This window comes from Nycticebus coucang, chromosome 16 (assembly GCF_027406575.1).
Source record: "Nycticebus coucang isolate mNycCou1 chromosome 16, mNycCou1.pri, whole genome shotgun sequence".
In the NCBI taxonomy this organism is placed as follows: Eukaryota; Metazoa; Chordata; class Mammalia; order Primates; family Lorisidae; genus Nycticebus; species Nycticebus coucang.
The window spans coordinates 44,447,383-44,464,104 of record NC_069795.1 but is presented as its reverse complement, the minus strand read 5'-3'; the positions used below and the strand labels follow the sequence as shown (position 1 = coordinate 44,464,104).

At 34.4% G+C, this 16,722-nt stretch overlaps 1 pseudogene; it reads left to right on the top strand.

Annotated features, from left to right (window-relative positions):
• LOC128567412 (dnaJ homolog subfamily B member 6-like) overlaps nt 1-3,969 on the top strand; it is a 109,932-nt pseudogene extending 105,963 nt beyond the window's left edge.
• The last annotated feature ends 12,753 nt before the right edge of the window (nt 3,970-16,722 follow it).

Here is a 16,722-nt window from a genome sequence, read left to right as displayed (position 1 = left end):
TCCTGGATTTAAAATTTTTGTATCTCGAAAATTATAGTTGAAAAATGTGTTCAAGTGCACAAATTAGCATATACACATGCATTTATGCATTAAAAATTTATACTTCACATAATTCCACTGAAAACAAATCTCAAAATCTCATTCTTTTTCATATACCCGTTATCCATTCAGACGTCTTCTTGGGAGAAATGTCTATTCTGGGTTTTTGCCCACTTTTGAGTACTTTTTTTGGTGTTAAGTGTCTTATAAATTAATGGATATTAAACCTTTGTCAGGTTTAATATCCATTTTGTCAGGTTTAATTAATATTTAATTTGAATAATTTCAAAATATTTTCTTTCATTCTGTAGACTGTTTCTTTACTCTGTTGATTGCTTTTTGTGTGCAACAGATTTTTAGTTGATCTAATCTCATTTGTCTATTTTTGCTTGCACTTTAGAGGTTGTAGCTAAAATATATTTCACTAGACAGATGTCACATAGCATTTTCCCTGTTTTCTTCTAGTAGTTTCATAGTTTGGGGTCTTACATTTTACCTTTAATCCATCTTGAATTGGTTTTTGTATATGGTGAGATATAGGAGCTAAGTTTCATTTTTTTTTTCTCATGTTTATTGAAGCACTATTTACATAGCCAAGGTATGGAATTAAATACCTATCTTCTGATGAATGGATAAAGAAAATGTAGCATATTAGACACAATGGAAAACAACTCAGCCATAAATAAGATGAAATCCACTCATTTCAAGCAACATGGATGTGCTTGCAGGAAATAATGTTAATTGAAATTTGCAAGGCACAGAAAGACAAATACTGCATGTACTCACTTATATGTGGAATCTAAAAACAACTGATCTCACAGAAGTTGAGAGTAGTATTGTAGTGTTTAGAGATTGGGAGAATAAATGGAAAGGTGGGATGGGGAGAGGTTGGTCAATCAGTAAAATTTTAGAGTTAGATAGAAGGAATAAATTATGATACTCTATTGTACAGAAGGGCGACTATGGCTAACAATCATGCACCATTTATTTAAAATAGGTGGAGGAGAAGATTTTAAGTATTTTCACAACAAGGAAATGATCAATGTTTTCAGATGATGGATACACTAAATACCATGATTTGATGATTCCACAATGTGTAAATGTCTTGAAACATCATATCACAACCTTTAAATAGGTACAATCCGTGTCATCACAAATTATTAATTTGCTTTATTATAGCTGCAAATAAACTTTATGAAATATTTTCAACTAAAACAAAATTTAAATCACATTCTTTAAGGCATACTCTGACCTGGCTTCTCTCTTTTTCTCCAACTGTATTTTCAATTACTGTAGATAATCTCTCTCTTGATCTCTCTCTTCTCACAGCTTCACTGCCTCCTTTCTTTTTCTAGAATATCTAAAACATTTACTTTGCCTTAAATTTTTTCGCTAGCTATACCTTCTGTGTGAAACATAGTTTCTTCTCATTTCTCAATGAAAACTTTCTTAATCCTATATTTAAATGATAGCCTGCTACTTTTGCCCTACATTTTAGTATCACTTTGCCATGTCATTTTCCCACAGCACTTACCTTCTCCTTACATATTGAACACTGTAATTATTTATCATGGTCATTGCTTATCTGTTTGCCCCTCTAGAATGTAGTCCATGAAGAAAGGGTTATTTTGAAATAAATGCATCAGACACTATGAATAAAGCACATAGTAGTTGCTCAAAGAACTGTCAAATAAATAACAGTAACACCAAAACAGTTGAAAAATCAAAGTTTAAGTCACATGGTAAATATAAATATGTTTACTGCTTAGGTCTTTATTATACAAAGGACCTGATATTATATGAACTGCCTAGTTCAATAAAGTAGATATATTCAGGAACTAAAGATAGATAATATTTTCTGGCTGAGATTATTCCCTTCCTTTCTTCTACATTGACTTTGAGTAGCATTATAATTAACAAAACATAACATTATTGGCTAACAGTGTGGGGGTTCAAGGCTTTCATTTCACTGGGCTTTGACCTACAAGTTGAAGAAATGGAAAAACTAATCATGCAAAGAGGAAACCCCAAATCTTTAATTGTGAATCTGCAAATATTAAAGGCTTGTCTGTAAATGTGATACTGCTTTTACATTTTTCTAACTGGAAATGTTCTGCAGTAAATTAGAGATTCACAATTCTGGTTTAATTCTGTTTGTGCTGAATAAATAATTCTTAACAAGGATGTGAAAAATAATTTTGAGATACAAAAACAGTAGGCTAGTTAAGAGGAAGTTTTTAAAAAATATTTGAACACTTAAAAAAGAAATGATGTTTTTGGGGAATGGTGAACACTCCACTTGAATTAGTTCATGTGGTGCTTGCAATGAAAGTTCAAGCAGGAAAACTAAAGTATGAGCAGAATTTTATGTGAAACTAGCATTAGGTTAGATTGATCATGGATAATTTTAAACACAAGAAAGTGAGAACTGATTAGATAGAATTGGGAACAAAATATATTATTTTGACAAGCATTTCTTAGTTACATTGCATGTATTTTGTATGAGGGTTTTATTTGTACATCTCTGTTTCATGGTCAAAAATAAAAATGCTGATTAGAATAATCATGGAAAGCTCATCTAAAAACAAAGAAAAAATGTAATATATTTCAAAATAAGTTACAATACTTTAGTATTGAAAAAAGTCTAATTTTCTAATTGACAAAAATAAAAGTTGTAATACTAAAGTTACCATTTCCTAAATTGGTTCCAATATTTTAAGGAATTTGTGTATGATTATAGAATCATAAAATGCAGTAATATAAATAAACATTTAAAATTCATTGTGTGGCACTGTGGAGTGCTTTTCAGATTGATTTTAATGCATAGTTAACTTGGAAAATTCACTTTTTAAAATTATTTTTTATTTTTTTGTTACATTTTGGCCAGTGTGGGTTTGAACCCACCACCCTCCATATATGGGACCAGCGCCCTACACCCTGAGCCCCAGGCACCATCCAGAAAATTCACTTGTTATTAAGTGATGTGTTAGTATCTCTATTCTGTTTGTTAATATAGACCATATTTGCTACACATTTGTAGCTGGATCTCTGGCAATTAATGATCTGTTTTGATTTAAGGAAGCTATTCCATAGTTACTAATATTCAAAAATATTTTTAACTGCCCCCACCACCAGCGCAGCCCTGCTGGAGCCCCCAGGACCCCTGGGCCGCCGCCCCCTCCTTCCTTCCCACCGTCGGCAGGGGGCGTCCTCGGACCTGTTCCAACAATCATTTAACAGACGGTGGATCACTCTGAAGTTCTTGGTGGGCAGAGACAAGCCTAAGCCCAGGACGTTCAAAAGGCATATGGAAAACTGGCGCTGAAGTGGCACCCAGATAAAAACCCTGAGAATAAAGAAGCAGAGAGAAAATTAAAACAAGTAACTGAGGCAGCTGAGGTGTTACCAGATCCTAAGAAGTGGGACATCTGTGGCAAATATGGCAAAGAAGGATTGAATGGTGGAGGAGGCGGAAGTCGTTGGAGCAGACATTTGAGTTTGGCTTCACATTCCGTAACCCAGACGATGTCTTCCGGGAATTTTTTGGGAGAAGGGACTCCTTATCATTTGACTTCTTTGAAGACCCATTTGAGGACTTCATTGGGAATTTAGAAGTATTCTAAATTCTTCTCCGAAGAAGCAGAAATCGAGGAACAGGGTCCTTTTTCTCTGCCCTCAGTGGGTTTTCATCTTTTGAAAGTAGATTTTCTTCTTTTTGATACACGATTTTCTGGGGGATTTCCTGCAGGATTTACTTCATTCGGTCGCTAGATCATGGGGGGCTCACTTCATTCTCTTCCACATCGTTTGGCGGTAATGGGATGGGCAACGTCAAGTCTATATCAACTTCTACAAAAATAGTTAATGGCAGAAAAATTACTTCAAAGAGAATTGTGCAGAATGGTCAAGAATGAGTGGAAGTTGAGGTAGATGGACGGCTGAAGTCCGGGACAGTAAATGGTAAGGACCACCTGCTGGGCCTGGATAACAGATGACTCAAAGAACGCGTTTAACAGAAATGGTAACGTAACAAGCACCATTTGAGGATTACCAGGAACATTATTTTGAAGATTTCAAACGAACTCAACTTTCAGTATCACTGTACCTAATCTAAGTATTTGTAAACCGTTCATCAGAGCCATATTTGTCATAGACTTTTGAGTTTATTGTTGGGACGACAAAATAGGACCATTTATATGTTTTTAAAATTATTGTACATCTCTGTATGCACTTTGTTTTTAATATTTATTTATTTATTTATTTATTTATTTTTGTGGAGACAGAGTCTCACTTTATGGCCCTGGGTAGAGTGCCGTGGCATCACACAGCTCACAGCAACCTCCAACTCCTGGGCTTAAGCAATTCTCTTGCCTCAGCCTCCCGAGCAGCTGGGACTACAGGCGCCTGCCACAACGCCCAGCTATTTTTTGGTTGCAGTTCAGCCGGGGCCGGGTTTGAACCCGCCACCCTCGGTATATGGGGCCGGCGCCCTACCGACTGAGCCACAGGCGTCGCCCACTTTGTTTTTTATTAAACATGCTCCAGATGAGCCCTGACTTCTCAGTTGTGGTAGAACGAGAGTGTGCACTAACACCAGCCTGGACCTGCTTTTGCATTGCGTCTGAACCATGAGCTGTGAAGTTAACATTGCAAGGTGAATCTTCCACAGAAATAATTTCAGTTTTTTTCAGTATTTAGTAGTGAAAGGTATTAACACACTAATGGCAACACTTTTCTAGTTTATGATAAATTAAGGATGTTTTCTAGCTGTGTATGAATGTCGGCATTTTGACAGTTGTTTAAATATGTGATGCTAAGTGTATGTTAAAAAAGTAAAGTTGGTGGGCGGTGCCTGTGTCTCAAAGGAGAGGGTGCTGGCCCCATATGCTGGAGGTGGCAGGTTCAAACCCAGCCCCGGCCAGAAACTGCAAAAAAAAAAAAAAAAAAGTAAAGCTGGTATACCGTGTCTTTGTCATTTGCTTAAAAAAAAAAAAAAATAAGTGCAAATATTTTTGATGCATTCTTTCCTGAGTGGGAAGAAAAAAATATTTGTATAAATTTTCCCTTGTTTGGTATTTTTCTCTCAAAATCCCATATAATAAATTCTACTTTAAATTATTTAAAACATTTATTCCAATATATCTGCCTAAAAATGAGAAAACATGCAGTTTTCTGCCACAGTTTTCAAATTGTGAGAGTTCATTTAAGTCACCTTTGTGTGAAGTAACCTTTTAAGTTTTATGAGTTAATTTTACAAATGTGTAATATAATAAAGTCTTTGAGTAATTGCTACACAAATCAGTAAGATAGATTTTTAAAAGATATGTTCATTAAGAAATAAATTAAACCTGTTTTAGGAGATAAGCGAATTGAGTGCCCATTTTGTATTGTTACTTCAGTATTTTTATGGAAGACCCTCACTGGGAGGTGAACTAAGATCAAAATGTTTCATTCATGTAGACAAACAGAAAAAAATAGACTATAGGAATTTCTATGATCACTAGCTCTTCCTTTCCATTAAAATATCAAAGAAACAATACAAATAGTTGCACATTTTCAGCATAAACAGATAATATTATAAGATGCTGTAAGGAATTTCTTTTAACCACATTAATGCTGGCACCTTTAAAGAAATGTGTAATGATTTGGAAATAACTAAGACAAAAATATTTTATAATGTGGCCAATGTTATAATATTTTATAATATATTACCACATAAAAGGTGACATCTTTATCAATAGTGTGCTTTGTAAATTAATTCTATATTCTATTCTTCATTAGTGAATAATGCATGGGATTATATAGGGTAGCCATTTAAACCTTGTCTCCTAGGATCTATTTTAGGCACAGTCTGTGGGATAAAAGGCTAAGTGTACCTTTATTTACAAAACATGTACCCTTATTTACAAAATATTCATCACAAAATTTTACAAAGAGGAGGCCATGTAGACGATATTTTGTAAACATTTTGTACAATTCAGTAGTAAATATTTTGTAAACACGTATATTTAACCACAATTTCTTATTTTCACTATGTATTGAGACTATATAGGCCTCCTTTGCCATTTTGTAGTTTCATTTATATTCTACAAGGAAATAAACTAGAATCTTTTATAAAGTCTATAAATATTCAGAATAGCTGAGGAAAGGAATGAAGTTCCTTTTTGGTTTAGCAGGGTTAAGCTTGATACCTTCTAATAGACATAACCAGTTTTTAATTTGAAGAGTTAAGTAGAATAGTTCTTGCCCTTTATGATCTGAGAAGAAGAGTGACTGACTGCATTCAAGTAAGGGATACACCCTGGTTTAGGGGCAGCCCCCTGTGGCTCAAATGAGTAGGGCACTGACCGTATATTCCAGAGGTGGTGGGTTCAAACCCAGTGCATGTTTTACAGAGAAACTCAGAGTGCAGGCTCTTGGTATTAATATTTTTAATTTATTTATTTGCTTTTGGCTCTGAGTCATGATTCTGTTTTCTGGTGCTATGAATCTTGTACATGTTCTTTGAACACATTTTCTTACTGAGAGAACAATACCTACTTGTAGATCCCCGGAGTCAATCTATAAAGTGTTTATAGTACATGTCTGGCACAGGAGAGACACGTGACGAATGGTAACTACTTCATCAATATCATCATTATTGTAAAAAGCTGTTATAAGTCATATGGCAGTGGATCATGGAAAAATGTTAAATAAAAAAACAAATAAATAAATTACATACTGGGAAATCAAACAGTTCTCGGAGTCAAGATTGAATCTAATTAACTCTAATGGTTAAGAAAACTGATTTTGACAGGTATACAAGATGACACAAATTTTTAATTTATTTGTGTATTAGTTTCAGGAGAACAGAGGTCATAAATTACCACAAACTTAGTGTCTGAACCCAAAACATCTTATTATCCTAGAGGTCACAGTATTATGTGGAGGCTACTAAGTTAAAATCAGGGTGCTGAGAAGAATGCATCCTTCTAGGGGCTCTCAGAAAAAAAAATCTGTTTCTTGCCATTTCTAGTTTTCTTATTTTATTTTATTTTACTGAGACAGAGTCTCATTCTGTCACTCTGGCTGGTGTTCAGTGGCATCATCCTAGTTCCCTGCAACCTCCTTCTCCTGAGCCAAGAGATCCTCCTGCCTCAGCCTCCAGAGACACTGGGATTCCAGGTCCCAGCTACAATGTCTGGCTTAGTTTGTTATTTTTGGAAAAGATGGGGTCTTGGTCTCAAACTCCTGACCTCAAGGGATCCTGCTGCTTTGGCCTCTCAGAGTGTTGGGATTACCTGTGTGAGCCACCAGGCCTGGCCTGCCTTTTCTAAATCTTCCAGACTTGCTGGAGCTTCATATTTCTTTATCTTCGCGGCCGATTATATCAACATGATTTATCTTGTGTCACCATCCCCTTTGGCACTCTGAATTCTGTCTCTCTCTTTCACTTATAAGAACTCTTGTGACTACTTGATTAGTTGATTAGCAATATTAACCTGAAATTTTAATTTTTCTTAGCCATGTAACCTAATATATTTGAAGTTTCCAGAAATGACAGCACACTTTTTATGTTTGATACCTATTACTTTTTAAATAGTTATTATTAACAAATTACAAATAGATTTAAAAAGAAGCAACATTTTATAATAGCAGAAAATATCAAATATTTTAATTATTTAATTAATTATTTAATTTTCTTATATTATTATTAAAATTAATATAAGAAAAAAGCCAAAATTCTATATGTAAAATTTTATCATTTTGAGAGCTATGAAAATATTGAATAGATATGATTTGTATATAAATAAAAAACTAGCAAAAGTCTCTATTCTTCTCAAATGATCCTACAGATTTCAGTTCAATTTTAACAAATAAAGTAAAATCAATAAATATTTTTGTATATTTAAAAAAGGCAAGAGCAGCTTGGCACCTGTGGCTCAAGTGGCTAAGGCACCAGCCACATACACCTAAGCTGGCAGGTTCGAATCCAGTTCGGGCTGCCAAACAAAAATGACAGCTTCAACCAAAAAATAGCTGGGTGTTGTGGCGGGGCTTGTAGTCCCAGCTACTTGGGAGGGGGAGGCAGGAGAATCGCTTGAGCCCAGGAGTTGGAGGTGACTGTGATTTGTGATGCCGCAGCACTCTACCCAGGGTGACAGCTTGAGGCTCTGTCTCAAAAAAAAAAAAAGGGGGGGGGAAGAACTAAGATATTGATAAGATACTTTTATAGTGAAGTATAGATAGAGGATAAAATTCTATTACGAGATACTAGAGCACATCATAAAATATTAAGATTTGAAGCAATCTGATGCTAATGCAAAGACATATCCCTATGTAATAGAATAGGGAATAGATTCCCTAAAACATATCTAAATGTATTAATAGGGAATTGAGAGACTATTCAATAGATACATCTAATTATGCTATTTTCAGAATAAAAATGAAGCAAAAATGGATTCTTACTTTACAGACTAGAAGGAAAATTACAAACCCTTGCCTATATGTACATAATTACATAATTATAAAAGAAAGCCATGGTTCAAACAATAATGAAAGTATGTCACAAATTGTTAGTTACTATTGACATGTCTCTGGGAGATTGATGTTTATGAAAAAAGAAGTAGAGATACAAATTCATTTTGTACAAGAGATTCTGACTGACATAGAGAAAAATGGCAAGTCCTTCTACATAGCCACATTTTTTCAATTTCAGAAATCATTTATATATGTGCATATATGTAAAACTCATATATAGTTATACAGATGTATTTACATAAATATATAGTTTAGCTCAGATCTTTTCAATTTTCTCCTAATGATTTTCGTTATAGTAGAAAGCCACACTGCCTAATTAAAGTACAAAAACAGGAACTAACATTGGTACAAATTAAACATTAGCAAATATGTCGAAAATTTATGCAGATCAACTACAGCTTTTGATTTAGATATTTTTGGACATAGCTTATAACCATGAATCATTCCTTTTCTTTTGCTTTTAAGTATCAGTGATGCAATACTGAAATCTGTTAGTTTCTCTATAATTTATTGTTATTTAGACCAAGTGGTCAGTTTCTGGATGATTTAAAGAAAATATGAGGAAGATTTTGTTACCAAAAATGTATTTTAGAAAAGCATATAATTGAATACAATATATACAATCTGAAACTCAGTGTTATAAACCTGTTTTGGTTAGTGCTAAGGGTTAAATTGTGTCCTTCCAAATTCGTATGATGAAGACCTAAAGTTTTTATTTAAAAGGGAAATCTTGAACCCAGACATGCACACAGGAAAGAGACCAGGTAAACATCAAGGCAAAGACCATATGAGGCTTTTGTAGCCTGAGGTATGCTACGGAATGCTTGACAACCACCAGAAGCAACAGAGGAGGCGTGGAAGAGATTCTCACACCCCTGACAAGGAACCAATGACACCACAATCGCAAAGTTGGACTTCCAGCCTTCAGAATCGTGAGATGGTGAATTTCTATTTTTTAAACCGCTCACTTTGCAGTACTTCATTCCAGCACTTCTAGCAAATTATTAAAAATGGCCTGAAAACTTTGTTCTTTAGAGAAGAATGTTAAGGAATTTTCTACTTCTCCGTTTAGAAGCCAAGTACAGCATTAAGAGTGTAGACATCAGTGGCGCCTGTGGCTCAGTGAGCAGGGCACTGGCCCCATATACCGAGGTTCGCAGGTTCAAACCCAGCCCCAGCTGAACTGCAACCAAAAAATAGCCGGGTGTTGTGGTAGCGCCTGTAGTCTCAGCTGCTCAGGAGGCTGAGGAAGGAGAATCACGGAAGCCCAAGAGCTGGAGGTTGCTGTGAGTCTTGTGATGTCATGGCACTCTACCGAAGGCGGTAAAGTGAGACTCTGTCTCTACAAAAAAAAAAAAAAAAAAAAGAGTAGACATCTTTATATAAGTTGCTTGCTGACAAAAAGCTCTAAATTCTGAATTCTGAAGATAATAGACACGATTCTCTTAGCAGACTTTTTATTACTAATCAAAATAAAACAGCAGAAATAGAAATGTTACAGAAATTATTATTCTAACAATAACTTTCTTGAACAGATATAAATAATGAACTAGAAAAAGAAATAATATTAATGTAAATTTTTATCAGGAAACCAATTAAAACACATCTTTGGTCTAATGTATTGGGTTATATATTTTTCCTAACTTATATGGTACAGTAAGTTATTTACAAAAAGGTACCATAAAATATTTTGTTAAGGGCGGCGCCTGTGGCTCAGTGAGTAGGGCGCCAGTCCCATATGCCAGAGGTGGCGGGTTCAAACCCAGCCCCGGCCAAAAACATACAAAAAAATTAAAAAAAAAAAAAATATTTTGTTAAAAGTATTTTATTTTTATTAGGCACTCTTTTGGAGGTAACTATGGTAAATACATTTATTTGAGGGATCTCAATTATTTTAAGGATATACACCTTGTGTGTTTTCCAGAAGAATGTTATTTTTACCTACACTATCATTAGTAGGAGCATTCCTATGACTAACCTACATACTGAAGGCAAAATATTGATTTTTTTTCTATTACACTACCCCTGGCTATATATTTGTGAACCAAATGCCAGCTCTATGATTGATGCTAAACAATAAACAGCGGAAGGTGAATTTGATAGCAAAGTGAAGAGCTCTGAGTTGGCAGGTAAAAAATGAGAGGAAAATGCCATTATAAAGGAATAACATGGAGCATTATATAATCCCTTCTATGCCCAAAGGCCCACCCCACAAACTGCCAAGTCATATTTATTCATGATTCTCATTTGAAACATTTTTTAGGAGGCCGTATAGGCAGACAACAGAATGTTGAGGGGTCTTAAAATGGAAAATGCAGATGTATGTTGTCATTTATCATGTAAAGTGTCATATAAAAATATTTGAAAAGAAAAAGAAAGAAAAAGAATATTTGAAATATATCAATGACAAAGCATATTAGCAAATGGAGAAATATGTGTGCAAGATCATTTTTATAACAGAAATAGATGATGCAACCTGTCTGTTTTTTTGTTGTTCAGTCACTATCAAGATGCTTGATAAAATTCTATAAAAATAAAAATTTTTATAAATATTTTTAATTATCGTAACATTCATCGAGGAACACACATGAATTAATAGTCCCTGGTGCTAAAAATACTCAGCTAATTAGGTAAAATGAGAAGATGGTACCAAGACAGATAAAAGATTTCCACAGCATAGATGGATGATGACAGATAGATAAGTAGATAAAAAGTATAGAAAAGAAGACTTTGAATCAAATGCCAAATGCAATTTTTTTTTCTGAGACAGTCATTTTGTCACCCCCAGTAGAATGCCGTGGTGTCACAGCTCACAGGAACCTCCAACTCTTGGGCTTAAGCAATTCTCTTGCCTCAGACTCCCAAGTAGCTGGGATTACAGGCTGCAATTTTTAATTCCACACTTCAAGGGTTTTATACTCTTCTGTACCTTAAAAACACTTTATTTTATTTTATTTTATTTTTATTTTTTTGAGACAGCGTCTCAAGCTGTCACCCTGCGTAGCGTGTGTGGTGTCACAGCCCACTCTTGGGCTTAAGTGATTCTTTTGCCTCAGCCTCCCAAGGAGCTGGGACCACTGGCACCCACCACAATGCCCGGCTATTTTTTTTTTGTTTGTTTGTTTGTTTTTGGTTGTAGTTATCATTGTTGTTGGTGGTCTTAGGCTGGATTTGAACCCACCAGCTCCCATGTGTGTGGCTGGCACCCTAGCCGCTAGAGCTACAGGTGCCAAGGCTGTCACAAACACATTAAATTCCTTAATATATGATGTGAAATTTTGTCAGAGAGTTTTCATTAAATCACAAAATATTTGTAATAACTTGAATGAAACATTTTTGATTCCCCAAATAGTAAATTAGGAGCTATTACCAAGGGAATGTTAAAGATGTTACAGAGAATGCATCAAAACTGAGTTGAATTCAGCATCAGCACCTACCTACTTCTAAAAGACAATAGTGACTTTTCTTCCCAATGGATTCAAAGTAAAATTATGACATTCAATGAAATTTACCAACAACATTACACCACTTTGTGACTACGTACATCTCTTGTTTAGTTCACACTTATAAGTGAAACCACATGGCATTTGTTTTCCATTTCAAAGATGCTTCACTTAGGATAACGGTCACTAAGTACTAAGAAGAGGGGAGAGTGGGAGGGAGCTGAGGGATAAAAATCTGCATATTTGGTACAGTGTACATTATTCTGGTAACAGGTACATTGTGAACGATGACTTCAGCATGATACACTTCATCCATGTAACAATACATTTCTGGAAATAATAATAAAGCAAACTTGTCAAAACCAAATTAACCCAGAAAAGAGAATCTGGATTTTCTCTGTGCTCATTCAGATTATAAAGAAAGAGAGTTGATAATACAGGCTTTGTAAACAAACACATAAAAAACTACAATCATAAATAAATAAGTAGAGAATACAATGCCTATAGATACTCACAAAAATACACATTAGTATCCATTAAATATTCGTGCAGAGGATATCTTTCAGAACTTAATGAAAAGTAAATTCTACAGAGTTGTGTGTGATTATTTGAAAAAAATAAAAACTACAAGCTGAATAATGCCTTAAGGTAAGAATATTCTAATATATGGTGATATTTTAACACACACAGACACACAATGAAACCACCAGATATAATGTGCCTAAAAGTGTGGAGACGTGCTTTTCTGTGTCCAGCCAAGATAGAGTTACAGATTTACGGCTCTCATTAAACAATTAAAAAATTATAACAGTTCTTAGAAGAACAGTGATAACACAATAATGATCCCTGAAAGAAGAAAAACAATTAGGTGAGCAATACTATTGTCCCAGCTTACTAGAGAGTGTTGTTAGGCCACAGTGTAAGTATAAGGAAACCCAGTAGAACCTGCTATCCATTTTGAGTTGAGAAGATGGAATATTTAGGAAGGAAAAGGTAGTTTAAATTAGCAGACAAGCATACCAGTGTAGAGGAATATGTAAGAGAGGTTAGAGTGGAAAAAGTAAGAACCCATCCATATATTTATAGGCAATTTTCCTTTACGACTGCCAATAAGTGAACAGAGCATTAGTGACCATAGGGAAACCTCTACAACTGTAAATGTAAATGGAGTCCATAAAGAGCAGGAAGAGCGGCGGAAGATAGAAAAAAATTAAATAGTAAAGAACAATTTTTTTTTCAAATTTGATAAGTCTATCAGCCCACATATTCAAGAAGATGAACAAACTGAAAATTTAACATATAAGAAGGAATAAAAATTAAGGAATATAATTATCTGCTAGTTCAAGATAATAAAGAGAAACTCTTATAAGCAAGCAGAAAAAAAGAGCATACAAAGGAAGAAAGAAAATGATGACAGAATATTTCTCATGAGAAAAAATGAAAATAAGACGTGTACAACATCTCAAAATGCTTTGAAAAGAAAAAAAAACTGTTAATGTACATTTTATATAATACATAAGTAACTTTTAAGAATATAAATGAAAGAAAGGCTTTTGCAACATACAGAAGTTAAAAGAATTAATTACCAAAGCATTTGTACTAAAAAAGAAAAACATTTAAAAGTAGATTTTTAGGCATAAAAAATATACCAGATGGAAATTTGGATTTACCAAAAGGAATCAGCAGTTAACAGAAGTGGTACATATGTGAGTAAATAAGAAGAATTATATTTCCCTAATTTAGAAAATCTTCAGAGATAATTAAAAACAAAAATAGAAATGTTATTTTGTAATTTATGATACATTAAAGTAAATGTAAAACAGAAGTAGAATGAAGGTGTGGAAAGGTGAGATAGAAAAAGACTTAAATGGTAATTTTGATGAATTTCCTACAGATAATGTTGACTAAAATGAGAATGGAATAATTCTATTGCCTATACTAATAGAGGATTTTTCACTATTATATCCAGGAAACTCACTAGGTTTTCACACTAAGGAGTCAAAAAAATTCCCTATTTTGAGAAATTTGGGGGAGGAGGGACAGCCTCAGACACCTATAGGTACATCAAATATAAACCATTTCAACTCAGTATCTCAACTCTTAGCCAGATAAACATAGAATCAGAGAAAAAAGCTTATTTAGCTAAGTTCTTATTATCTATTGAGCATATTAAACATTTAACAACAAATTACAAAGCATGGTAAATGTAAGAAAAAAATACAGTTTAAAGAAGCAAAGTAAATATTAGAAATAGATTAGAAATGCAAATCAAAACCACCCTGAGATACCATCTAACCCCAGCGAGAATGGCCCACATCACAAAATCTCAAAACTGCAGATGCTGGCCTGGATGTGGAGAGAAGGGAACACTTTTACACTGCTGGTGGGACTGCAAACTAGTACAACCTTTCTGGAAGGAAGTATGCAGAAACCTCAAAGCACTCAAGCTAGACCTCCCATTTGATCCTGCAATCCCATTACTAGGCATCTACTCAGAAGGAAAAAAATCCTTTTAGCATAAGGACACTTGTACTAGACTGTTTATTGCAGCTCAATTTACAATCGCCAAAATGTGGAAACAGCCTAAATGCCCACCAACCCAGGAATGGATTAACAAGCTGTGGTATATGTATACCATGGAATACTATTCAGCTATTTAAAAAAATGGAGACTTTACATCCTTCGTATTAACCTGGATGAAAGTGGAAGACATTATTCTTAGTAAAGCATCACAAGAATGGAGAAGCATGAATCCTATGTACTCAATTTTGATATGAGGACAATTAACGACAATTAAGGTGGGGGGGGAGGAAAAGCAGAAAGAGGGAAGGAGGGAGGGGGTGGGGCCTTGGTGTGTGCCACACCTTCTGGGGGCAAGACATGATTGCAAGAGGGACTTTACCTAACAAATGCAATCAGTGTAACCTGGCTTATTGTACCCTCAATGAATCCCCAACAATAAAAAAAAGAAATAGATTCAGTTATAATACAGCTTTTAAAATGATCAGAGAATATCACACAGCTATGAATAACATGGTAAGGTTTTTTTAATTAGAAACCATGAAAAATAGATAGATATTTCATCAGTAATATATTCCTTCTAAGAAAGAATTGAAATAAAATGCTATAAATTAAAAACATAGTAACAGAAATGAATGCTTTGATTCACTCACCAGTATCATGAATATAGATGAGAAATGAATCATTGACTTGAAAAAGAAACCAAGAAAGTACAGCAATTCTGTTTAAAATAGCTACAAATAAAGCTAACTGGCTAAGAATAAACTTAGCCAAAGAAGTGAAAGGTACCTACAATGAAAACTATAGAAGATGGATAAAATTGAAGATGACATAAAACAATTGACAGATATTGCATGCTCGTGGATTGGAAAAATCAAAACAACATAGATGAACTGCCCACACTAAAAACCCAAAGCACCTACAGATTCAAGGCAATCCTCATCAAAATACCAATTTCATTCTTAACAGAAATAGAAAAAATAATCCTAAAATTTATATGGAACCACAAAAGACCCAGAATGACCAAAAGCATCCTGAGCAAAAAGAACAAAACTGAATGCCTCACATTATTTGACTTCAAATTATACCACAGAACTATTGTAAACCAACAGCATGGTACTGGCATCAAAACAGACACATAGACCAGCTAAAAGGAATAAAGAACTAGAAATAAATCCAAACATCTATAGTGAACTTATCTTCAAAAAGGGGGGCAAGAACATACATTGGGGAAAGGACAGTCTCTTCAAGAATGGTACTGAGAAAACTGGAGAACCACATATACAAGAAAGTTACTTAATACTTACCCTTTGCCATATGAAAAACTAAAATCAAAATGCATTAAAGACTTAAACCTAGGGCAAGAAACTGTGAAATTACTGAAAGAAAACATTGGGGAATTGGTTTAGAACATTGGTCTGGACAAGGATTTCTTGGGTAAACTCACAAAGCACAGATGACCAAAACAAATTTGAATAAATAGGATCACACCAGGCTAAAAATCTTCTGCCCAGCAAAGGAAACAATTAGCAAAGGAAAGAGACAACCCACAGAATGAGAAAAACATTTAAAAACTGCTATTATGAGAAGGGAATAAAAAAATCCAACTACTCAATAGGAAAAAAAATCAAGTAATCTGATTACAAATGGTCAAAAGATGTGAATTGATATTTCTCAAAAGAAGACATACAAAAGACCATCAGGTATATGGAAAAATGCCCAACATAATACATCATCATAGCAATGCAAATCAACACTATAACAAGATACACTCTCACCAGAGTTAAAATGGCTTTTATCAACAAGACAGGCAATAATGAATGCTGCCAAGGATGTGGAGAAAGGGGAACTCTAATGTAGAGTTGGTTAAAATGTAAACATTGGTGGGAGAATCAATCAATGCAACCACTATAATGACAGTAAAGAGGTTCTTCAAAAAACTGCCAGGTATATATCCACAAAAAAGAAAATCAGGACATTGAAAAGATAGCTGTATGCTCAAGTTTATTTCAGCACTATTCACAATAGCCACAATAAGGAATCAACCTGTGTCCACCAACAGACATGGATAAGGAAATTATGGTATTCATACACAAAGGAATATTAGCTAGAAAAAAAGAATGAAATGGTGGTGTTATTTGCAACAACATGGAAGGAATTGGTGAACATTGGTTAAGTGAAAGAAACCAAGCACAGAAAG